This window comes from Agelaius tricolor, unplaced genomic scaffold (assembly GCF_023055355.1).
Source record: "Agelaius tricolor isolate 1412-34295 unplaced genomic scaffold, bAgeTri1.0.p SCAF_10, whole genome shotgun sequence".
Taxonomy (NCBI): domain Eukaryota; kingdom Metazoa; phylum Chordata; class Aves; order Passeriformes; family Icteridae; genus Agelaius; species Agelaius tricolor.
The window spans coordinates 34,344,511-34,369,702 of NW_027269270.1; the positions used below are offsets into that span (position 1 = coordinate 34,344,511).

The 25,192-nt window shown below is 46.6% G+C and overlaps 2 protein-coding genes across 2 annotated transcripts in view; both read left to right on the forward strand.

Annotated features, from left to right (window-relative positions):
• KIF5C (kinesin family member 5C) overlaps positions 1-5,485 on the forward strand; it is an 82,303-nt gene extending 76,818 nt beyond the window's left edge. The window contains exon 26 of the mRNA XM_071435497.1: positions 1,547-5,485. The gene's annotated coding sequence lies outside the window, so the exon portion shown is untranslated. The remainder of the gene's footprint in view (positions 1-1,546) is intronic.
• Positions 5,486-7,424: 1,939 nt separating this feature from the next.
• The window catches only part of LYPD6B (LY6/PLAUR domain containing 6B), a 49,139-nt gene continuing 31,371 nt past the window's right edge, over positions 7,425-25,192 (forward strand). Inside the window, exon 1 of the mRNA XM_071435498.1 lies at positions 7,425-7,454. The gene's annotated coding sequence lies outside the window, so the exon portion shown is untranslated. The remainder of the gene's footprint in view (positions 7,455-25,192) is intronic.

The window sequence follows — 25,192 nt, forward strand, 5'->3', positions numbered from 1 at the left end:
ACCAAATGGCAACCCTACAGGTTGGAATTAAAGTATTTCAACAATGTGTTCTAGATTTTTTGCTCACATCCAGAAATAAGGAGAAGGTGGAAGGTGTAGTCCAGGAAGGCTGGGGAGTGATCAGAGAGGGTCAGTTCTCCTCAGTTTTGGTCCTTTGCTTAAGAATTTTATTGGCAAATTCCAACTATTTGGCTGCCAACATTGGGAGTATCTGAGTAATCTGAATTCTGAGCTTGGATGGAAACCCAGGGGTCTGAGTAAGGGTGTTAGTAAAGGTGCTGCCAGTGCAGGGAGAACTTCATCCAGATTATTTCCGGATTATTGCTGAGACATTCCTAGACTCTGCAGGAAGTGCTTTGGAATGGTGCAGCTGGAACCAGAACAAAAGTCTCTTTTATAGTCATTTAACAGCAGAGAAATAAAATTGAGTTTCCTATCTCAACATTTGCTGAGGAGAGATTTATCTTGTGTTCATTCATTATTCACCATAAAGATAAAAGACACTTAGTGCTGTTAGACTGGTCAGTGGTTATGATTGATTAACCCAGCAGATGAAGAGAAAGAATCGTGGGTTTTAATAAAATGTGCTTGTTTAATGTGAATATATAAAATTATAGAGTATATTTTTATAATATTATCATGATATTATATATAGAATATTTCAGGTATTTCTGTAAACACTTATTTTATATATATGTATATATATTAGGAAAATATCTCTGTCAGGAGACAGAACAGAAGGATTGGTTTGAATTTGTATTTTTCATCCTTTTGATATTGTAATTTTCAAATTCTGCTGCTGTTACTTCCCCCCCTTATTATGAGATAAACACAGACCCGCTCTTCAGCACATCCAATGAGGCAAGAGAAAAATCCCATGAAAGGAACAGAAAATTAAAGGGGAAAAAAAAAAAGTTAGACCTTTAGATAGTGTTTGTGGGAAATGGATTTGTAGAAAATTTTTAAAACTTGACAGAAGGCTCACATAGTGTGTATCTGTATGTAAACTTTGAGATAAGAAATGTTGACTTAGAAATACCATGGAATAGGACAGACATTGTTGAGAGAGAAATTGAACTAGAAATAAGTTTCAAAGGATAGTTTTGTAAAAAAGATTAGATACTTTGAAGAAATAGAGCTATGAAAGATGTGTTGTGTTAGGACTCATGAGGGGTAATTTTAGATGATTGGCTTCAAGGCATTTGCAGCATGGTGTGGTAAAAGCTGATAGGTTAGGAAACATTTCTAGTGTACTGTAATTAGGAAATAGTGGGGTTTTGGATTGTGAGGGTGTGAACTCTAATACTTGTTGAGAATTTTCTACAAATCCATTTCCCACAGTGTTTGGGTGAGACAAAATTCCAGGCTACAGGTGGCAGAGAGCATATCCCATCAGGAGAAGTGGCTCATTTTGTGAGACCCAAATTCCATCATTTTTTAAACGCGATCGCAGATCTTTGTTTGCTGCCCGTCCCGTTTTCGGCGCTCTGCTTTCTAATCCCCCAAATCCACTAATTCTCCTTCCTTTTCTCGCTCTCTCTGGCAGGTCAGTTCCACTTAGCATGTTAAGGACTGTCATTAAGTCACATTAGTTTCTTTTTTGCCCCTCTCCAACCCGGTCCACGTCCCGTCCATCCTGCGCTTCCCACGGCCGCCGGCGACGCCCCGCTCCAGGTACTCCGAGCTTCGTAGGATCTCCACGTGTACAGAAGTGTCCAGCTCAGCTCCTCCAGATCCTTGTACAGTGTCTGGAACATCCCCACCTCAGTAAGGATGATAGGGAGTCTGCCACTCCGAATTCCACGACCCCTTGGCGCTGCTTAGGTTGGGGGCTTCTCCACTCAGAGTGATGATTTTCTTTTTTTCCTCCGAGTCCTCCGTTGGCATTGGTAATTCCCGACTTCTGGCATCAAGGAATTAATTATTCCATGACCAAGTGCCATCAAAGGCAGGTGATTGTGCTCTGTCATGACTGATTTCCTGTATAATATACATATTATTTTATATTTTTAGGGGATGAAAATGTGCTGCTATGTGGTTTAATTTTACTGCTTAACATTTTCAGAAGGAAATTTCCCCAAAGAACCATTTGTAATATCCTGATTTAAAAAAAGAAAAAAAATCTTTGGACTGTATAAAATAACCTTTATTGCAGTACCTGGTAAAGAACAAACGGGATGCAGAGAAATCTGTTAGTATAGACGTAGGATTTGAAGTTTGGTAGTTCCATGAATTTATCTGTGTGACCTGTTTCAAAATTAAGCTCCTATTCCCTTGTAGTTCTCCCTACAGTGGTGGGTTTTCCTGGAGTGGAATGGCTTAGCCACGTGTTTGTAAGAGTTGTTCCCTAGGAATTTTTGAAGGATTTCAGAATGCTGTGGAAATCTTGCCTTGGAAAATCTGACAAGCATCTCCCCCCTCCCTCCCCCTTTCCCCAGACAAGCCCTGATCTGTTCACACTGGAATTCAGATCCCGGAGGGAACAGTCCCCTACCAGAACAAAGGAAAATAAAATCCCCCAAACCCTTCCTTAAAAAAAACCCTAAAGGAGGTGAGAGTTGTACACTCCAGCTGCCCTTTGCAGACCAAATTTGGGAATTTTTTTGCTGGGATGTGAGGAGCACGTTTCCAGGGGAAGGGAATGTCTTTTTAAGCCACTAAATCCTCTCATCCTGTGGAAGGTCCAGAGGGAAGGAAAAGCCTTCCCTGGATCTCTCAGACAGCAAATTTCCATCTTCCCAGCAAGGGGGCACTGGAATTGCTCTGGGAAGGTTCTGCTGGCAGGCAGAAGGTGCTGCTCCTCCTCCTCCTCCTCCTCCTCCTCCTCCTCCTCCTCCTCCCTCCCCATCTCCCGGGGCAGGTGGGACTCCAGGAAGCCGGGATTCCAGGAAGGCTCCAGGAAGCTGGAATTCCAGGAAGGCTCCAGCTGAGTGTAGCCCTCTGGTCTTCTTTTGCAGACGTTTGCTCTTCTTTAATTTGAGATTGATTGGGATTTTTTTTTTTAAATTTCTGAATGTGTAGGTGTAGAACTCTTCAGTTCCGTAGAGCGTTTTGGAAGATTGTGAGTTGACTTTAGATATTTTTTTCTACTGAAATTAGGGTGTTGCAAAGTAAGTTGAACTTAATTTAACTGTTTTTTGGTTTTTGTTTGTTTGGGTTTTTTTTAATGTTGCACTATTTTGGGGAAGCATTTTGCTAAACATATTTAATGAAGTTGCAGATTTGCATGTATTTAATTTATTTTGTATTTTCCAAAGTTTTATATTTTCTTTCGTTAACGTGCATGTGCACTGCCAGAAGAATGAACTGTGAACTTGCCATATGCAATCTTTAATAAAATCACTAACTCAGAACTACTCTGTGCTATCTTACCAGCTGGTCAGAGCTGAGCTTTCTACTAGGAATTAATAATCCTCTTGTTTTGGTTCTAGGAAAAGATCCCAAGCTTATTTGCTGTCAAAGATTTTTGTACTGTAGGCAAACTTTTTGTTGCGTCTCTCCGAGTTTGGTACAGAATTCAATTGTAAATGCAGCATTCATGACAACAAAAAGGTCTGGACTCCTCAAGGCATGGAGCAGGAATTTTTTGGGGCCGGTTCTGCCAGCTCCCTGCAGCTTGAGGCAGAAGTGAACTTGGACATCTCTTCCTCGTGCTGGTGCTGATCAGCCAGTCAGTGCCACCAGCAGCGAAACGATGAAGTTTCTCCAAGTTCCCTTCTACACCAACACTGCAGGAGGACTTTCAGCAAAGCCCCAGAGATGCCTTAGGCTAAAATCCTCAAAATTAAATACCTGAGATATCTAATAGCTGGAAATTACAAATTCTCAGTTGAACATACTCTGCTTGTATCAATTTTTATTTTTGAAGCCTATTTTAATTAGGCAACTTCACTTTGTACTGCGTGTTGTATATTCAACTTTTGTACCATTTCTAAGGCTTTCACATTTTATATCTGGAAAGGAAAACCACACATCTGCTCTGCAGAGATCAGAACCTGTCTCTTGCTGTTTCCTGACCCCATCTTCCTTTCTTTGCTCTTTGAGTGTTGTGTTCTATTTATTCCAGGCTCATTTTTCAAGTTGTGGTTTGTACAGCGCAAATGAAATTTCACATCCAAAAATGTCATGCATGGGACAAATTGGGGTGGAAATACCATTCCCAAATGGAAAGCGGATTTCAGATGGAACTAAAGTGCATATTGTTCTTTTTGCTAGTAATTGAAAAGTATTTCTGGCTCACTTGAGCTTCTCTTATTGATATGTTCAAATATCTTGTGTTTGTCCTTGAGTTCACGTTTCATCGACTTGTTTTCTGGAAAGCAAGGAAAGTTTAAGCTTGGAAAGACCTTGGCTGATGCATTCTTAAGTTTTGTATTAAACTCAACAAGGGTGAGAGTTGGATTATCCTGAAGATACTGAAAACTTAAAAATAAGTCACCAAAAAGTTTTTGCTACAATTCCTGCCCGCAGAGCCTTGAGTAGCTTTTCAAATTCACTTTATAAAGCCTAATGGACTAAGATGCACATTTGTCTGAAATCGTTATAAATTATAGGATCATGGAATGGTTTGGTTGGAAGGGATTTTAAGGATCAGTTGATTCCACCCCCTGCCATGGGCAGGGACACCTTCCACTATCCCAGGCTGCTCCAAGCCCCATCCAACCTGGCCCCGGGCACTTCCAAGGATCCAGGGGCAGCCACAGCTTCTCTGTGCACCCTGTGCCAGGGCCTGCCCACCCTCACAGCATCCCTTCCCAATATCCCATCTAACCCTGCCCGAAGGCTCGAAACTAAACAAAATCGAGAATCTTAATTTGAACGCGGTTTTATTCGAAGAATTGTTTAAATAACAATTTATTGATGATGAAGGTCCGAAAGAAAAGGGCTCACCAGATTCCCCTCGCTGGAGGAGAAATACCTCACCTAACCATGACTGAAGTACTCCTCCACGGGGGAAATAAAAAGGAGGGAAACCAAAGGGCAGGATAATCTGAATCTCCCCTTGCTTTGACTTGCGTCCCGCCGGTGCCCGCAGGAGCCGCGCCGTGCAGCGGCGCCATCCGCTGTGCGGGATGGAGCCGCGGGCCGAGGCACGCTGTAGATTTACCCCTGTCTAGTTTGTAAAGTGTGTAACGTGTACTGCAGACGTGTATTCTCTGGGCTCTATGTATCTTTACAGTAGTGTTCAATTTAGGAGAAAAAAAAAAAGGAAAAAAAAAAACAAAACAAAAAGATAAATAAATGGTGGACACGTTTTGCTGGTAACAAGGGGAAATTTTTTTTTTTTTTTTTGCCATTGCATCAAATGATGCTGAACTGTATTAAACTCTTGATAGCAGACCTGAACCCTCCTCCTCCCCCCAGCCCGTGGAGAGAAGTCTTTTATCTTCGTGCTGAAGTTCTGTCGGAGATGGATGGATACACTGGCAGACTGCATGATGTATCATTCGAAATCCGTTACAGTGGAAAATAAAACTGAACTGAACTCTGCCGTGTGGGCCTGGTGTGACACGGGACAGGGCACTCCCTGCAGCACTGACAGCTCCCCGGGACAGGGACAGCACTGAGGGAACGGCTGGGCGTGTTTGGGGTGGGTGTCAGGGAAAGGCTCTTCCCCAGAGGGTGCTGGCACTGCCCAGGCTCCCCAGGGAATGGGCACATTCCCAACAGCTCCAGGAGCCTTTGGACAGCACTCCAGGGATGCCCAGGGTGGGATTTTGGGGTGTCTGTGCAGGGACAGGAGCTGGATCCATGATCCTGTGGGTCCCTTCCCACCCAGGATATTCCCAGATTCCCATTCAGTGGAAGCACACTATACAGCAGGCTGAGTCCATGCTCTGGATTTCAGCTTTCCTTCTGAACCTGTAGAAAGTAATTCACAAAAAATTATAAAATCCCAGTCTGGTTTGAGTTGGAAGGGACCTTAAAGCTCATCCCATGCCACCCCTGCCATGGGCAGGGACACCTTCCATTGTCCCAGGTTGCTCCAAGCCCTGTCCAACCTGGCTTTGGACACTGCCAGGGATCCAGGGGCACTCATTAAAAGATTTGGGTGACTGGGGAATGAACATAGCAAGAGTTTTAATTTTTTTTAATAAATAATTTCATCATCTCTGCTACCTCTCCATGGATATATTCTTTCTTCCTCCTCTTTTTCATTAGCCTGGAGGATGACAGGGAGACTCTTCCACTTCCCTTGTGCATGTATTTCCATTTTTATAGGAATGTTACACTCTATGTAAAAGCTCGTGTGTCCTTGCCACTTCCCTAAAGTCATACTGGGGAGCTTTAGAAACAGCTTATTTCCAGTAATTATTACTCTGAGCATTTCACAATTAAATCATTACTTTTCTCCTCAGCAATGCAAATTCCGGGTGCTCCAAGTTTTCTGTAGGAATGGATTGCTCTCTTTTTTTGCTGCTCAGTAGCCTCCTAATGAGGATTATGTGGTTTTTGCACCATAAAAACATGAGCAGACTTGGAAATTAGTCCAGTAAAATTTGGAGTCGATTGTTAAAAATGATGAATAAATTTTGGATTGTGATAAATGTTGGTTTCAGTGCAAAAGAGGCACTTCCTCACCCTTTGAGAAGCTCCTGCAGGATGAGGATGGCTCCACCCGGGAAGAGGAGATGGTTTATATTAAGGACAGCAGGTGGGAAGTCCAAACATTCCCCAAAAGTCCTGCAGAGGAAGGCAAACACTGCAGGGTGCCAGAGCTCTTTCCATGAGTCAAAAAATACTCACCCTTCAAGATCTCCTCGATAAAGCTCATGCCTGGAGGATGAACTCAATTAGAGAGCAGACTGTTTGCAAGAATTGTATCCCTACAATTTCGTTTTCGGAATGTGGGATTGCAGCACTTAATTAACTCCATGAAAACAGCACAAATTACTGTATCCATTTCCAAGATCCACCTTTCGCAAGAGCGCAGGGAAAACAAAGGAATGGGACTCGCATCCCTAGAAAAAGACCCACCGCAACGCTGCCGCTATTGATTCAAACATTTCTTAGCTCAAACCGAAACCCTTTAAATTTACCCTCCAGCAGAGCTGATCCCAAGGGAAGCTGTGTTTATCCTAAAATGAGGATATTCGCTAGTTCGCCATCAAGATCCCCGATGAGCTCTGATGGAAAACTGATGCGTGGGTGCCGGGGCAGGGGGTGTCGGGAGGGGGTTCCAGTTCCGAGAACCCCCGGGGAGGTTCGGGAGCCTCCCCCTGTCCCCGCAGGTGTCCGGGTCCCGCCCTGCCCGCAGGTGCCACCGCCCCGGGGGCGGGCACGGCGTGTCCGAGCCGCCCGCTCCGCCCCGGCCCCAGCCCCGGCCCCGGCCCCGGCCCCGGCCCCTCCTCCGCCGGCTCCGCCCGCACGGCCAGCGGCGAACATCCCGTGTCCCGCTGTCCTGCTGCTCCCGTGTCCTGCTGTCCTCCTGTCCCGGTGTCCCGGCACGCGGGGTGAGTGCGGGGAAGGGCCCCGGAGGGAGCGCGGAGCGGGGCGGGCTCGGGGCTGCGGGTCCCGCTCCGCCGCCCCAGGTGATGCTGAGCCGCGTCCCAGCCCGGGCACAGCGAGGTGGCACCGGAATCTGGGTGTCCCCAGCTCCACGGGAACTGGGAGGTGGCACCGGAATCTGGGTGTCCCCAGCTCCACGGGGACTGGGAGGTGGCACCGGAATCTGGGTGTCCCCAGCTCCACGGGGGCTGGGAGGTGGCACTGGAATCTGGGTGTCCCTAGCTCCACAGGGACTGGGAGGTGGCACCGGAGTCCGGGTGTCCCCAGCTCCACCGGAGGGTGAAGTGGCACTGAAAGCTCGGTGTCCTCAGCTCCCGGGGAGTGGGAGGTGGCACCGAAATCAGGGTGTTTCCAGCCCCCTCGGGGAGCGAGAGGTAGCATCAAAATCAGGGTGTCCTCAGCCCCACTGGAGGGTGAAGTGGCACCGGAATCTGGGTGTCCCCAGCCCCACCGGAGGGCGGCATGGCACTGAAATCTGGGTGTCCCCAGCTCCACTGGAGCACAAAGTGGCACTGAAATCTGCGTGTCCCCAGCCCCACCGGAGGGTGAGCCCTGAAACCTGGGTGTCCCCAGTTTCCAGGGAGTGGGAGGTGGCACCAGAATCTGGGTGTCCCCAGCCCCACCGGAGGGTGAAGTGGCACTGAAACCTGGGTGTCCCCAGCTCCCGGGGAGTGGAAAGTGTCACTGAAATCAGGATGTCTCCAGCCCCAGCTGTTCTGGGGAATGGGAGGTGACACCAGAAGAGGGTGTCCCCAGGCCTGCTGGTGTTGGGGAACAGGAGGGAGCACCAAAATCAGCGTGCTGGCAGCTCTGCTGGTTGTGGGGAGAAGGAGGTGGCAATGAAAACAGCTGTCTCCAACCCTGGCAGTGTTGGGGAGCAGAACGTGGCGCTTAAATCAAGGTGTCCCCAGCCACACAGCAAGCAGGAGGTGTCACCAAAAGCAGGGTGTCCCCAGCAGCCGTGGCAGTGGCAGTGGCAGGAAGGAGCCAGGCTGTGGGAAGCGCTGGGTGTGCAGCGTCAAGTGCCTGGGACCCAGTTCACAGCCTGTGTTTAACAGGTCCCTTGTAAAAGTGCAGTTATTACACATCCCCTGATGATTATAGAGCTGTAAAAAAGAACTGGGCTCCGTGTTCCACAGGTGTGGACGCCAACCTCGGGCTCTTTAGCAGTGGGGCTTCACCGTAGGAAGTGACAGAACACCATAAAAATGTACTTAGTGCAGCAAAAACTGTGAGTGAAAAATACAAGCTGCCCACCCTGAAGGCTGCAAGGGGATTTTGGATAAAGGCCTGGAGTGGCAGGACGAGGGGGAATGGCTTTCACTGCCAGAGGGCAGGGATGGAGGGGATATTGGGAATTGGGAATTCCTGCCTGGGAGGGTGGGGAGGGGCTGGGATGGAATTCCCAGAGCAGCTGTGGCTGCCCCTGGATCCCTGGAAGGGTCCAAGGCCGGGTTGGAGCAACCTGGGACAGTGGGAGGTGTCCCTGCCCATGGATGGGGGTGGACTGGGATGTGTTTAAGGTCCCCCCAGCACAAATCATCCCGTGATCCTATAAAAGCACATGGGCAGGTGCTGGAGTGACTCTGGCAGGTTGGAATAGTGTTGCCTTCAGCGTGGTGTTTTTCTTCAGAAGGGACACAGGCTTCTGGTCCCTATTCCCTACATCCAGCTGCATATCCTTGTGCTGAATCAGGCTGTAAATCCCTCGGAGTAGCACCCAGCAGTGGTGTGGGGATGGTGGGCGCCGAGGGCTCGGTTCTGCACGAGGCCCTGGCTGCTCTGCTGATGCAGGGAGTGAAAACACTCCCGGGGTTGAGGAGTGCACGTGGCTCACCCAGATAGAGCTGGTTTGCAAGACCCAGCTGGTTGATTCCTGAGGGCAGTGTCGGGAAGATGGGATTGTGTGATTTCCCATCTGTCAGAGGGCAAGGCAGCGAGCCGCCAGGGCAGGGATGATCAGAGCAGCTGCAGAGCCATGTGCTGCAGCCTCCTCCAGAAATGCCATGCTGCTAATCCCAGATGCTCACAGAATGAGTCAAGTTTCTCTCCCTCAATCAACATGTTTTTGTTTAAAATCATAAAATATGAAGTGTTGAGATCTCTGTTTCTCAGGTCAGTTTTGAACCTCTAAGCTTTTAAGCTCCCTCTGTGTCTTTGAACCTCCCCATTGTCACACCTCTGCTTGGACGAGTTTCTAAGAAAAGGACAAAAAGATTAAAATGTTTGTGGTGACAGAGAATAAAGTGTGAGAGCACAAAGATCAGCTCAGAGGAGGAGAATTCAGAGCTGACTGTCCCTGTTTTGTGTGTCTGTGTCCCCTTGCCCAGCCAAGCCCTGTACCTGCAGCGCAGGTGAATTCCAGAGGTAATTGCAGAGGGATGTTTTATGGCAGGGAGCAGGGGAGTTGTCCAGGTTGTTCCACAGCTTGGTGATTCATCAACCTTTGCATGGTGATATTTTACTCTTCAGTCAGCCCACAATTAACTCGTTTACCAGAGCTCCCCCTCTTCCCGCCGTGCCTTCCTTGCTTTAAGTCAATTAGTGCTTCCCAGCGTGATAATTGCTCTGCTCCCGGCCAGCCAGCCCCATGCTCTCAGTGACATCCCTTCCAGAGGGATAATCTGCAGCCTCTAGCCTCAGCCTGGCTCGGCAGGGCCCTCTCTCTGGAGTTTGACATCTGGGTGATGCTCGCTGTCAGGAGTGGGGACATCCCACAATCGGCTTACACGGGAGGGATCCCGCCTGCTGATCCTCTTGGGATGAATTCCCTTTGTCTGGCAGGAGGAGGAGGAGGAGGAGGGAAAGCACAGCCAAGGTGGGGGAGATGTGGTCTCTGGGTCAGGGAGGTGATTGCCATTGGCAGCCTGAGGTGCTGCAAGGAAAATAATCAATTGTGTTCCTTTTCCTGCGCCCTTGGCAGCTCTGCAGGAGAGACACCTTGTTAATTCAAGGTTGAGGCAGGTTATCCCTATCTCTTCCTGCCTGGTTTTCCATTTTCCCAAGTTTCAGCTGTGGGAGAAGAAGGAGGGAGTATTTCCTTTTATCCTGTTTATATGGTTGTGGTAATTACATAGGAGAACCCAACGGAATCAGGAGTTACAAACTCAGAAATCACCAAGTGGAAGATTCCCAACCCATGGAAGATTCCCTGCCTGTGGAAGATTCCCTTCCCATGGCAGGGGCTTGCAACAAGATGAACTTTAAGCCCCCTTCCAACCCAAACCCATTCTGTGATTAAAAATTCTAAAAAATAATAATTCTGCTGCATGAAGTCTGATACTTCTGAAAATTTCCCTCTTTTTTTTTTTTGTTTTTTTTCCACCCGAGTCTGTGTTCCTCAATACTTTAATTCCTTTCCTCAGATCTATTGGCTGGATCTTGTGGACTCAAAGGAAAGGAATGCTTCAGTTATTCCTGTGTGTGCCTCAAAGGCCTCCTGGATGAGGGGCATGTCCAACAGCTCAGGAGTGGTGAAAAGGCACCTTTGATAGTTCCCTGCCAATAAACTTCAGAGGGAATTTCAGGTGGCAGCCTTCCTGAAGGATTGAGGCGGATTGAGTGATGCATGAGATGCTGGCAGGTATTTTTCCAGTAATTGCTGGGAGAATCTTTTAGCCGAAATAGGGAGGTTTCACCTGGGCTTTGCGTGTGATTTCTGCAGATGTTGGATCGCCAGGATGGTCATTCCAAGGGCCAGGTGCTGAAGGCCAGCTTGGACAGGGCTTGGAGCAACTCGGGACAGTGGAAGGTGTCCCTGCCCATGGCAGAGGGTGCAGTGGGATTAATTTAAGGTCCCTCCCAACCCAAACCATCCTGGGATTCCATGATTTTCAGTGAAGGCTCGGGATAACCTTTGGCATTCCTTGTTTTCTTGCTGTGCCCATGAGCAGGGAGCACGAGCTATGATCCAACAAAACGAGATTGGGATTTCTTGCCTGGGGCTTTCTGATGTGCCTGGGTTGAGCTACAGGCTTTGGCTTGGGACCAAATTGGGGATAAAATGGTTTTTATTTGGGTTTTGCTTTGATGTTCAAACAAATCTGAACTGTTATGTGAAACCTGCTTGGAATAAACTTACAAACCCCATTGCTGATATCATCCTATAGGTCTGGAAGCAGGGCAGTAAAGGATCAGAACCTGAGGGTTTGTGTTTAAAAAACCCCAGGGAATCATCCTGGGATGGTTTGGGTTGGAAGGGCCCTTAAAGCTCATCCCATTCCCAGCAATTCTCCCGAGGTTTGTGCAGGTGGCAAAGGTAGAACCCAGTCCTGCCCTCCTTGCTTTTCAGGGGAAAATTGTGGTTTCTTAAATTCAGTGTTTCCACTCCCCAGCTCTCAATCCAGGGGAAAGCCCGCTCCATCCTTCATTTTCATCCTTCATTATCCTGCATTTTTTTGTAACAGGAGTGCATGTTAAAAAACAAAGCGGGAAGAGATCCTTGCAACAACGGGGTGAAAAGTCAGGTGTATAAATAGACTGGACATTCTGCTTCTTCAAAATGTTGACATAGAGTTCTCACACTCTTGATTAGTTTTGCCCATAAATTAGTGTGTCTGTGAGAACAATTGTCTTTCTTATGTCAAAATGTCTGTGTTTTCCTATAAAGAAATGTGGTTTTCTTCCTTGTAGCCCAGTTGCACGATTATTTCTAAATGTTAGGGAAGCTAAGACTGAAATCCTTCAGCCTACCTTAATTTATATGGATGGAGAGTTAACAAGTTGTAGGAGCAGCCTTGCCTTAGGTTTAAGTGCAAGATATTGCAATTTTTGTCCATTCCTTTCAAATTTGTCAGGCAAAAAACCTGTGTGAAACACCATCTTCAGTGGCATCATAACAATTCCTTCCCTGGTGGCCCCATGGAACTTTTCACCCCTTCAATCCCTGTCCCAGAGTGCAGGGTTGATGTTGGAATTATGGTTACTGAGAATTTTAGATTTTTTGTGTTGGTAGGTATTGATTTTTAAAAGAATATTGTATTTGATTTGAGGATGTAGAAAAACCAGTATAGAGAAAACTTTTTAAAATACATGTATGTGTTAATTATTATTACAGTTATCATAGTATTTATACCTTGTCTACTTCAGTATATCCAACAGAGATTTAACAAAGCTGTCAAAACAGTGTTTATAATTCAAACAGGAGGGGTTCTGTTGGAACCCTGGCTCTGAGAATTTTGGGATTTCTGTGCTGCCAGGCACTGACCCCCAGGAGAACACTGCATTGACCTGAGGCCGTGGGGAAGCTTCCAAAATGGAATGGTGGAACTGGGATTGTGGGTGTGCAGTTTGGATAGAAGGGTGTGATATCACAGGGTGGGAAACTCAGAGTTTAAGGGTTTAGAATACAGTAACAGATAGAGAGCAAGGTGGAGGTTTTGGGATGGAGGCTGCTCCTTCTTCTTCTTCTTCTTCTTCTTCTTCTTCTCCTTCTCCTTCTCCTTCTCCTTCACCTTCTTCTCCATGGGTTTGTGTGGTTTTGTGTAATTGGAATAAAAAGTCCCCATTGCAGGCCATGAGTGATTGGTTATTGGGTTACATTGAGAATAATTCAGGTGTCATTTCTTAATTGGACAGTTTATTCTTAAAAGGCCTTGGAGAGGGAGAGACACAGCTCCATTTTTAGTGTGTCAGAGTGAAGTGCTGCAGAACTCAGGGTTTGTGAGACTGTGACAGAGATAAGAACCAACAAACACCTGAGTCCCAACAAGAAATCCCATCTCACACATTTAATCCTGACCTTGGCAGAAAAACCCCAAAGGAGCCCACTCAGGCTGAAGCTGTTTGGGCTTGGAAGGAGCTGCCATCCCATCCTGGCTCCCCCAGGAGCTGCCTCTGGTTCCGGTGAGCTCCTGGTGCTCCAGGGCGCTTTCCCACCCTCCCTTCCTCACCTCCCCACTGGGGCCGCGTCAGAAGCAGCAAGGCAGACACCAGCTCATCTCCCCAGCCCTGGGGATGTGCCCTGGAGGGTGGTGATTACCTGCTCAGGAGTCTAAACACGCAGATGGGAGCACTTAGCACTTAGCGTCATCTAATCCCTTTTTTTTTTTTGGGAAAAATGCTGCCCCGGTTTTGTCCTGATGTGAAGAAACCTGTTGTGGCAAATTGCACTAATTCAGAGCTCAGCTTAGAGCCTGAAATGGAGCTAAAAGCTTTGAGAGAAGCACAGCCAGGGGCCTCGTGTGCCTCCGGAGTGCCTCAAACCTTATTTTCAGGAGCTGGTTCGGTTTAATGTCATTTAAGGCTGGGCTTGAGGCGTTTTGGTGCTTGGGATGTGAAGAGTTTTCATGTGTTAGGTGTGGGGCTTGCACAGTGTGGCTGTTCCTTCTTTCAGCTGGCAGCTAAAATCCATTTTATGGAATATCCAGAGCTGGAAGGGACCCACAGGATCATGGATGCAGCTCCTGGCCCTCACAGACACCCCAAAATCCCACCCTGGGCATCCCTGGCAGTGCCGTCCAAACGCTCCTGGAGCTGTGGGGAATGTGCCCATTCCCTGGGGAGCCCGGGCAGTGCCAGCACCCTCTGGGGGAAGAATTTTGCCCTAAAATCCATCCCAAATCTGCCCTGGCCCAGCTGCAGCTGTTCCCTGGGCCACAGAGATGGGAGCTGCCCCTCAGGAGGAGGCTCCAGGCTGGGATGAGTCTCCCTCCCCTCACTCTTTTCCCCAGGCTGGACACACCGAAGTCTCCTTGTCTGTGGTTTGTCTGATAACATTCCAAATCCACAGCACAGAAGGGAAAAGTTCTTTCTGTTTCAGGAAGGACTTTTGCTGTGGGTTTTTATGTTTTTTTTGTGGCTTTTACTTTCAGAGCATCAGGTGCATGCTCAGGTCCCAGCAGTGTTTTCTGGCTGAAACATCTTCCCAGGCTCATCCTTGTTCCTGTAATTCCCACCTTGGACTCTGTGGGATAATTAATCCCCTCCTTGGCTGTTTCATCAGCAGCTGCTGGATCCCAGCTGTCCAGGAAAACGTGCCTGCTCCAAAACTGGAGTTTGCTCCTGTGCCCATCCTTGAAAACCAAGCCTGCACATCAAAACCCCAAAAACTAAGATTACAGTGGTACCTCCCTCTTTGGGAAGGTTCAGGGCAGCTCACCTGCCTCGCGTGGATGTAGAGTCAAAGCAGAGGGTGTTTATAGAAACATAGAAAAATGAATTTCATGTTTATTAATAAGACCCAACAGAACTCAAGGAAGCAGAATGTCCAAGCAAACCCAGGAAATGCTGGTACTGCAGCTGCCCCTCTGGGATATCAGTTTTTAGAACACCATGTGGGTGTCAGGGCTGGGGAATCTCCCCGTGCAGAGCTAATTTCAGCCTGGGGCTGCTTTCTGTTCCTCATAATTATTTTATTTTTCTGAGATTATTGCGACACTGCCTGATATCAATCTAGTCTGATAACTCTGAAAATCCACAGCACAGGAGGGAAAAAGTTCTTTCTGTTTCAAGAAGGACTTTTGGGCTTTTTAAGTTTCATTTTCTTGTTTCTTTATTTCAGGCTTTATTTATTTGTGTATATATATATACATACTTATATATACATATACACACACACACACACATATATATATATATATAAACACTGTCTCTATAACACTTCAGAATTTACTATTTGGCTTCATTTCTTCCAATGAAGAAACAGAAATTTCTTCAAATTGAAGAAATTTGAAGAAATGAAGAAACAGAAATTCCTATCTTTCCTTCCATGTAATAACTCTCACATTTGGAGAGATCTGTGAAACCATGGCTAAAAAATTGACACTGGCACCAATGATCTGTAGTGGAGAAAACCTTAAAATAGGTGTTTATAATATTCATGAGGTATCAAAGAGCTGCAGATTTACAGCTGATGTGCACAGACTTGAAAATCTCTTTTCTGTGAAGCAATAAGTGAAGTTAATAATTACAGCCCAATTAGACCAGGAGAGTGATGTGTGGAGCCAGGTAGGATTTCTCCTTCAGTGGTTACAGGAAATGAGAGCTTTGGGGTGCAGGGCTGTGAGTGTCCTCTGACCTGCACTCTCACCTACAGCTGGATGAAATACTCAGAGTAGTAAGGTTTTGGTTGAAACATCCTGCTAATTTAGCTAAAATCTGCATTTTTTTCCTTTAGGAGGCAGAGATGAAGGGCTGTCATTGCCTCCCTGGAGTGCCCCAGGCTCTGTGAGCTCTGTGCTAAATCAAACTGGAATTTGGGGCATTCACCACCCAGGAGTGGCCTGGGCTGGAAGGGACCTTAAAGATGATCCTATCCCCCTGTTCCATGGGCAGGGACACCTTCTGCTGCCTCAGGTTTGGCTTTTAAAGGTTTCAGGCTCTGTGCTGCTTTAGTGTAAAAGGGACAATGTTTAAGGGATGCTGAGCTCTGTGCACAGAGCAGGGAGACAAAACAATTCCTGCTCCAGCAGGGCACCAAGGACAAATGAGCCAAATCTCAGCCCAAGAGCACAAACCCCGTGGGCTGGAGAGAGAAAAACAAGCAGGGTGGGACTGCAGGGGCTAAAGCTGGGATGGGACAATGAACTGCAAGATGCAAATGGAGCAGAACTGATCCCAGGGACAGAGCCCGGGAGCGCTGGTGCATTTTGGGGCCATTTTGGTTCATCTTGGGTGCAGCCCTGGCTGGGCTCTGGTGCTGCCCAAGGTGGATCCATGGAGGAGATGCTTGGGATGAATCCCTGCTTTATTCTGGGACTCTGCCCAGCCCCTGCTCCAGGGCAGCCTTGACAAAGCATCACTTCCACTGTCCCAGGGTGCTCCAGCCTGGCCTTGGACATTCCAGAGATCCAGGGGCAGCCAAGGCTTCCCTAGGAATCCCAGCCCAGCCAGAAATTCCCAGTTCCCCATGTCCCATCCATCCCTGCCCTCTGGCAGTAGAAGCCATTCCCTGGCTCCTGTCCCTCCATCCCATGGAAATCATCTCTCTCCATCTTTCCTGCAGTGAGGTCACCCCAAAGCTTCTCCTCTCCAGGCTGAGCATTCCCAAGTCCCTCAGCCTTTCCTCGTGGGAGAGGTGCAGGATGGTCCTTGTGGGTCCCTTCCAACTCAGGATATTGTAACCAAACAGATTAAATTTTCCAAATCAGGACATAGCCGTTCATATTATTTATGGATTTGTCTTGTAGAGAATCAAACCACAGCTCCTTTGTTTTTATTGTTTTTATCCCTTTGTGTCCCTCCTCGCCAGCTGCAATCACTCCTGGCTGTGGCAGTGATTGTTTTGAACCAACTCCTCACATTTATTTATCCCTCCCACCCACCTGCCAGGACTGGGAGCCTCAGTTCCTGAGCTATTGTGAATTCCCCAGGGAATGCTGGAGTAGCCTTGACTCCCTTTCCTGACCAGCCCTGACTCAGAAATGCCCTGGTGGTTTGACAAATGGTGTTTGGCTGCTGGCAAAGTATTGTTTGCTGTGGTTTGAAGCCACATTTCAGAGGCAGAGAAAAATATATCACTGAAAATTCCCAGGAGAGGAGGAAAAGGCCTTTGTCCGTGTATTTTCAATGCCACAGGATTTATTTTCCCCTGGCAGAACTCAGTGAGCCCACCAAGGGCAAGCTCTAAAAAAGGACAATAGTGAGATGCGGATTTTTGATGCAGAGAAGTTTCTTTCCTCTTCTCCTTTTTACCAAAAGGCACATGGGGTAACTGAAGTCACATCAGATACTTTAAATGTTTTTTGCTGGGTTATGTAACATCTGAAAGGAGCAGAATTTGTCTTTCTGCATCAGATTTTGGTTCTGTGCATCGACTGGAGCCAGCTGGGACAGCAGATCTGATCTGATCAAAGGCATTTTCCACTTCATTTCCATACCTTATCATGTCTTCCTCAGCAATAAAACCTGAGGATTTGGTCTTTCCAGAGAGGGTTTTTACTCAGGGAATGGTCAGACATTGATGTGCTGGTGGGAGAGGATGAGTGATTGCCTTTGCATCACTTATTATACTGCTTTTTCTCTTTTTTTACTTTAAATAATTTTTTTAAGTGCATTCAATGGAATATTATTATTATCCCATGCAATGGAATATTATTATTATCCCATAATAACTGATCACCCAAACCTCTTGCTTTGTATTTAGGCTACTCTTGGGTTTTCAAACCTCAAACTCTCACCCCTTCCTTGCAAAAGGCCTTTCAAGCCTTCAGGAATTGCAGCTGCAGGGTGGGACTGTGCCTCCCCAAAAGCTGGATGACAGAACAACCCTGGGATTGAAAGGAGCTGTGTTTTCCCTTCTTTCTCAAAAAGCCCAGGGCAAACAGCAGCTCCTCTGATGCCTGGATTCTATAAAAAATGCCCCAAGAGCTGCAGTGTGGCTCAGGTTTTAACCTCAGGTCAGCAGCTGAAGCCAGAGCTCTGTAAAATCCGTGCAGGAATATCACAGGAGTGGGAGCAGAGAGCCAGGAAGGACCAGGGACACTTGGAGCTGCTTTTAGGGGTTGTTCTGCCTTGAGAAAAACCTGTCTTGTGGTGCCCAAACCCCAGAAAATGTCACTGGACACAGGAATTTATTGATGAACACCCTTTGTGAGCCAGGGGAAGCAAATCAGGGACAATGCTGGGATTTGAAGGATTTGGTGTCAGTGATGAAGAGAGACAGAGAAGACTTTTGGGTGATCAGAATCCGAATTTATTTTGGACTACCAATGCTGATACACTGTTTTGGGGAGACTAGTAATGGATACTGCAAGGATTAGGTTAAAATCACATTCACAAACTGATGCATTTTAAACATCTCTTGCTTGCAGAGTTTAATGAAATTTTCTGGTAAACCAGTTTGGTTTCATCTTCTTGCAATCTTGATCTGATTCTCAAAGTTCTGTTTGCTCTTGCCAAGGCATTTTGCCCATCCAGTCTCTTATGTTAAGCAGGTCCAAAGTCCATCATCTCTCTTGTGTCCCAATATCCTAACAGAGTGGACAGATTTTACAGATTTTATACTCAATTTTTACAGGAATTTTAAACAATGTTTCAGTCTATAGACACAGACATCTATTTACACTTGGAGCTGGTTTTCAGGGTTGTTCTGCCTTGAGAAAAACGTGTCCTGCGGAATCCAAACCCCAAAAAATGTCCTTGGCCATGTGAATTTATTGATGAGCGCCCTTTGTGTGCCAAGCAGAATCAGGGACAGTGCTGGGATTTTGAAGCTGGGTGCATGCACTGTGAACAACCCAGAGGTGCCCAGCAGATGAATTTTTTGGCAGCACAGAGGGAGGAGGAAGAGTTTCCTCTCCTTTCCTTGCTTGGAGCAGCCCTGCTTTAATTCTGGGGCAGCTCTGAGAGGAGAAATTGGGAATGAGGGGCAAAATTGGGTTTGGGGTTGACCTGAGGGCCTGGGAGTCTTGGGAAGGATGAGCTGTGGGGTTGTTCCAGTTGGTTATCAGGTTGTGTTTTTAATCCAAAAATCCAAGATGTTTCAGGCTCTATTTGGGTGATCACTTAGACTTGTGGTACATAATATTGCCAAACTGCTTTTTATCTGATTTTGTGAATGATGTTAATATTTCATCTGGGTATTTTAATTATGGAGTTCTCTGGATGCTTGATGGCTTTTCAAAATAGATAATATAATTTTTAGGGTTTGGGGATTTTAAACCCATTTTCTTCAAGATTGCCAAAAATGTGGGGTTGCCTCTGTGAGGATGAGAAAGTCCAATTTGTAGCTTTCTTGCCATAGAAAGTTTCCTTTATTCTGTGTGGATAGAAACCAAATTTTTTCTTTTCAGTTAATACCCAGCTAAGTGCAGAGTATATATTTATTAAATTAGAAAAATTAGATAAAGTATAAAAAGCATTTTTTATATATATATATATATATATATATATATATATATATATATATATATAAAAAATATGTTATGTATTACATATTATATATGTTATGTATCATATATCACAATCACATATTATATATGATATATTATATATTATTATAGAATAGGCAATATATTATTTAATAGACAATATTATATATTGTTTTTATATATAATATATATATTTATTAGTAAATATTATATGTATATTTATTAAAAATATATTTCTCCGTGTGGCTTTGTGAGTAGTTTAACCACCACAGTGAAGCAATTACACGATAAACTCTTTTAAAAAGAACATTTCATTGCCAAAGGAATTTTTACTTGTGTGCTTAGCTGCCAAAATAAAGGGAGCTGCGATCTCTAACTGGTGAAATCCATGTTTACAACCTTGCCTGTGGTTAACCGCCCGTAGATAAGATCATGGACTGTCTCCCTGTGCTGTAACAGGTGAGGGGTTGATGCTGCAATTCACATTTAAATCGCTTTGTGCTTTATTTTTTTTCCCCCTGTGCCTTTGAGAGGGGTTTGCTGTGCCTGAGGAATGTTATCAGTTCATGAAGTGTTTCCCCAGATAATCCACGGTGGCTGGGGAGGGAAAGCTTTGCCTTCCCTGCCCCACTGCACTGCCCCGTTTTTTCCTGAGGTGCTTCCACAAAAAAAAAACCAAACTGCAGTGGTTGAGGATAATGTGCTAAACCACATGTCCGGGCACATGCGGGAGGTGAAACCTGAAACTTGGCACTTCAGACGCTTTTAAAGTCAACACGGCTAAAAGCAGCCACAGCACAACTCTTGAACTGTTCCTTAGTTATACAGAAAAGCAGAAAAAAAAAAAATGTCTTTCAAGCACTGCTTTCAGCCCAGGTGCTGCTGTTAAGCTGCTTCTCTGGAGTTTTTCAGGTGAAAGTGAGATTTGAGCTGGAGCATTTGGGCTTTGCCACCAGGGTTTGTATTTTAGTGCTGCTTGTTTCACACCAGAGCAATCACTGAATTAATTCCCCAATTCTCCTCTCAGGGCTGCCCCAAGCAAGGAAAGGAGAGGAAATTCTTCCTCCTCCCTCTGTGCTGCCAAAAATCTGCTGGGCACCACTGGGCTGTCCACAGTGCCTCCACCCAGCCTTCAGAATCCCAGGGTTGTCTCTAATTGTGCTTCCCCTGGCACACAAAGGGTGCTCATCAATAAATTCACATGTCCAGTGACATTTTTTGGGGTTTGGATTCCACAGGACAGGTTTTTTTCCAAGGCAGAACAACCCTGAAAACCAGCTCCAAGTGTAAATATATGTCTGTGTCTATAGATTGAAAAAATGTTTAAAATTCATGTACAAATTGAGTATAAAATCTGTGAAACATTAATTACCAGCGGTCAGATTAGGTAGGCAGAGGAGGAGTTTGTCCTCCACTTGTATAGAGCTCATTGCGGGTTGTTCTGCAGAAGAAATCTGAAAAATAATAAACTTTGCAGCTTACTGTGGAGTAAAGCTCTGTTGTATTTTCATTTGAAAGCAGCATTTAAATCAAGGGTTTTGTTCTGAGCACCTGCAGGATTTGATTTTCCCCCCCAAACAAAGGCAGGAATTGGAATTGTGTGGATTGTGGCAAGTGTCTTTCATTTCCATCCTTCCCTCCACTTGCTTGTAGCTTTTTGATGTTTTCTTCATGTGCTTTGCCAGATAATTTGATTCAGGATTTACATTTCTTTGGTCAGCCTCAGCACCTGATTTCTAGGCAGAGGAGGAACAGCTGGACTGGGACCTGTTCCAAAATCCCTGGATGGAGAATGCTCCCTCCATGGGATGGGGATAATTTTGAGATTGTCTTTGTTTTTAAAGGTGCTGCCCCACTGGAAACTCAAGGTTCAGACCTGCAGAAAATTGACTTATTTGGAGCTACTGAAGGAGGAGGTTCAGCTCTCCTGGCTGAAGCAAAATTCATTTATTTCTGTATTAATGTGGGATAAAGCAATCCAAAGAGCACAGATCTTGTGAGGAGCAGATGGGGGAGCTGGGAAGGGGCTGCAGAATCCCTGAGGGAGCTGGGAAGGGCCTGGAGAATCCCTGAGGGAGCTGGGAAGGGCTTGGCCTGGAGCAAAGGAGGATCCAGAAGGGAAAAGCTCTTCATCAAAGCCTTCCTCAGACTCCCCTCACTTTTTTTTTCCCTCACGTTTTCTCCCACTTTTTGATTTTTCCCCTCACAGCAGTGGAGACCCTGAGGAGCTTGAGAGGGGTCAGGGAAGGGAACGGAGCTGGGAAGGGGCTGGAGAATCCCTGAGGGAGCTGGGAAGGGCCTGGAGAATCCTGAGGAGCTGGGGAGGGGCTGCAGAATCCCTGAGGGAGCTGGGAAAGGGCTCAGCCTGGAGAAAAGGAGGAACCAGAAGGGAAAAGCTCTGCAGCAGAACCTTCTCCAAAATTCCCACACTTTTTTTTCCCCTCATGTTTTCTCCCACTTTTTGATTTTCCCCTCATGGCAATGGAGACCCTGAGGGGCTGGAGCGGGGCCAGGGAAGGGAACGGAGCTGGGAAGGGGCTGGAGAATCCCTGAGGGAGCTGGGAAGGGGCTGGAGAATCCCTGAGGGAGCTGGGAAGGGGCTGCAGAATCCCTGAGGGAGCTGGGCAGGGGCTGGAGAATCCCTGAGGGAGCCGGGCAGGGGCTGCAGAATCCCTGAGGGAGCTGGGCAGGGGCTGCAGAATCCCTGAGGGAGCTGGGCAGGGGCTGCAGAATCCCTGAGGGAGCTGGGAAGGGGCTGGAGAATCCCTGAGGGAGCTGGGCAGGGGCTCAGGCTGGAGCCAAGGAGGATCCCCAGGGATCTTTTCCCTCTCTGGAATTCCCTGCCAGGAGGGCACAGTCCCAGATTGGGCTCTGCTCCCAGGGAACAGGGACAGGAGCAGAGGGAATGGCCTCAAACTTTCACCAGGAAGGGTTTAGATTGGATATTGGAAAAATTCCTTCGTGGAAAGGGTGCTCAGGTGGAGTCCCCATCCCTGCAGGGATTTCACAGCCCTGTGGATGAGGGACATGGGGCAGTGCTGGGAATGGTTGGACTCAATGCTCTGAGAGGGATTTTCCATCCTTAACAATTCCAATCTTTTCCATCCTTAACTATTCCACATCACTAAAATTATCCTGGATTTCCTGGAGCAACATTCCCTTGGTGGCTTCTCTGCTGTGCCTTATTCCCATCGTGTTTTATGTCTCTCCATGATGGATTTGGACCCAGTCCTTATGGGGTTTGGCTCCCTGTTGGGAGGATTCCTGATGGGAGATGCCTGGCAAAATTCCCAGCTCCTGCTGTTCCCACAGCCAGCCTGGAAATGGGTGGGGCTGAGCAGAGGAGGAGCACCAAAGGTACAAAACTGAGATTGCCTGCTGGAATGGCAGCTCATCAAAGGGAAATCCATAAAATGAGCAATAAAGTTCCTTTGAAAGCTTCAGGTTCACTCATTTTACTACTGCAGGAAGATGTAATGTAGATACACATAAAACATGGGTTTGTGTGGGGAATCTGGGATTTATTCTCTGGAAAAGGAGATAAGGGGAAATCCCTTCAGGATTTTTCTGGCAACTCTGCTCCTACAAATGGTTTCTTTTCTTTCTGGGAGAATGTTAAACTCTTGTTTATTTGGGTTTCTTTACCTGAGTTGTTCCCTTTCTGCACCAAGGATGAGTAGTTAATCAACTTCTGAGTCTGACTGGAGGAGGGTTAATTGTTAATCAGCATCAGAAGTGCCTGAACTCATTTGGTGAAATGCATTTTCCCTGCATGTCTTCAACGATCTGCTCTGATAGGCATTGATTATCCAGCTCTGAACCCATGAAAACCTTGATGCATGTTGAAAGCAGCCCTTAAAACAGCAGTGAAATCCAGGAAAGGCCACCTGGGACCCTAAAATCAGCGTTTGGGATTCTTTAGTGATAGCAGGGAATTCACAGCAGCTGCCAGGGGCCTCCTCCTACCTGTGGGAAGCTGCCTGGGGCTGTGGAGAGGGAGGAGAGGGAAACAACCTTTAAACACCTCTCTCTGGAAATAGGGAGCTTTATTCTGCTTTACCAGGGCCCTTGGTGCTCCCTGGGAATGCAGATGTTTTATATGGCACAGTCACTGGAGAAAAGAGTTGGTAAAGGGAAACAAAGCCTGGAATGCAGGTCCTCCTCCCTCTCCCAGGTGATGCTGGGGTCTCTCTGGAGTGTGGAGGCTTTTTGGGGTGTGTGTGAGGCTTTTTGTGTGAATGTGGGGTTTTTCTCTGTGTGTGTGAGTGTGGAGGATTTTTGGGGGTGTGTGGAGCCTTTTCCTCTGTGTGATTTCTGTGTGTCATTGTGTGTGTAGAATCTGTGTGTAGTCTGTGTGAGTGTAGAATCTTTTTGGGGGTGTGTGGAGCTTTTCTCTGTGTGTTTCTCTGTGGGTGTGATTTCTGTGTGTGTCTCATTGTGTGTGTAGAATCTGTGTGCAGTCATTGTGTGCGTAGAATCTTTTTGGGGCTGTGTGGAGCCTTTTCCTGTGTGTTTCTCTTTGTCTATGTGATTTTTGTGTGTTTCTTTCTGTCTGTGTGAGTGGGGAGTCTTTTAGGGGGTGTGTGAGGTCTGTGTGTGTGTGTGTTTGAGTGTGAATCTTTCAGTCTTAGCATGTGTGGGTGTCCTTCTGTGTGATGGGGTCATTTTGTGTGTGTCTTCCCCTGTGCTTCTGTGTGTATTTCTGTATGAATTCTCTGTGTGTGTGATTTCTGTGTGTGTGTTTATGTTTGATTGTGTTTGTGTGTGTGATTTCTGTGTCTGATTGTTTCTCTGTGTGTGTGAGAGTCAGAGTGTGGGTGTCATTCTCTGAGTCTGTCTGTGTATAAATGAGAGGTTTTCTGTGTGTGTGTGAATCCTGGGGTGTGTGTGAGTCTCTTTGTGTGTCTCTCAGTACCTTTGTGTGTTTTCCTCTCTTTCTCTGTGTGTTTTTCTCAGTGGGGCTTTGTGTGGATCAGTGCTGGGAATGGTTGGACTCAATCTGAGAAGGCTTTTCCATCCTTAACAATTCCAATCTTTATTTCCCATCACTAAAATTAGCCTGGGTTTCCTTCAGCACCATTCCGTTGGTGGCTTCTCTGCTGTACCTTATTCCCATCTGTATCTGTGACTTTCTCTGTGTCTTTCTGTGTGTATCTTTTGTGTGACTTTCTGTAGATGTCTTTTTGCATTATTTTTTTTCTCTGTGTGATTCTCTCTGTGTTTCTGGACCCTTCCTGTTTGCAGGATGGATCTTTGTTGTTACCTGCAAGGTGTCTCAGCTTCCCTAAATAAATTCCTATAATTATATTATTTATTTATAGTCCTATAAATAGGAATTTATTCCATGGCGTTTGATAGAACAGTTCCTTGGAGAAACCACACAAATCCAGCAGGAATTCCCTCACATCTCCCACACCTGAGTGGTGTTAAACTCCTTTAGTGGAGCCCCCAGGAGGAGCAGAGCCCCTTCAGCAGTAATTCCCTCCCTTCCTGATGCCTCAGGTTTGGCTTTTCTGTTTTTCAGACTCTGTGCTATTTCAGTGTAAAAGGGATAATGTTTAAGGGATGCTGAGCTCTGTGCACAGAGCAGGGAGACAAAACAATTCCTGCTCCAGCTGGGCACCAAGGACAAATGAGCCAAATCTCAGCCCCGGAGCACAAACCCCGTGGGCTGGAGAGAGAAAAACAAGCAGGGTGGGACTGCAGGGGCTAAAGCTGGGATGGGACAATGAACTGCAAGGTGCAAATGGAGCAGAACTGATCCCAGGGACAGAGCCCGGGAGCGCTGGTGCATTTTGGGGCCATTTTGGTTCATCTTGGGTGCAGGCCTGGCTGGGCTCTGGTGCTGCCCAAGGTGGATCCATGGAGGAGAT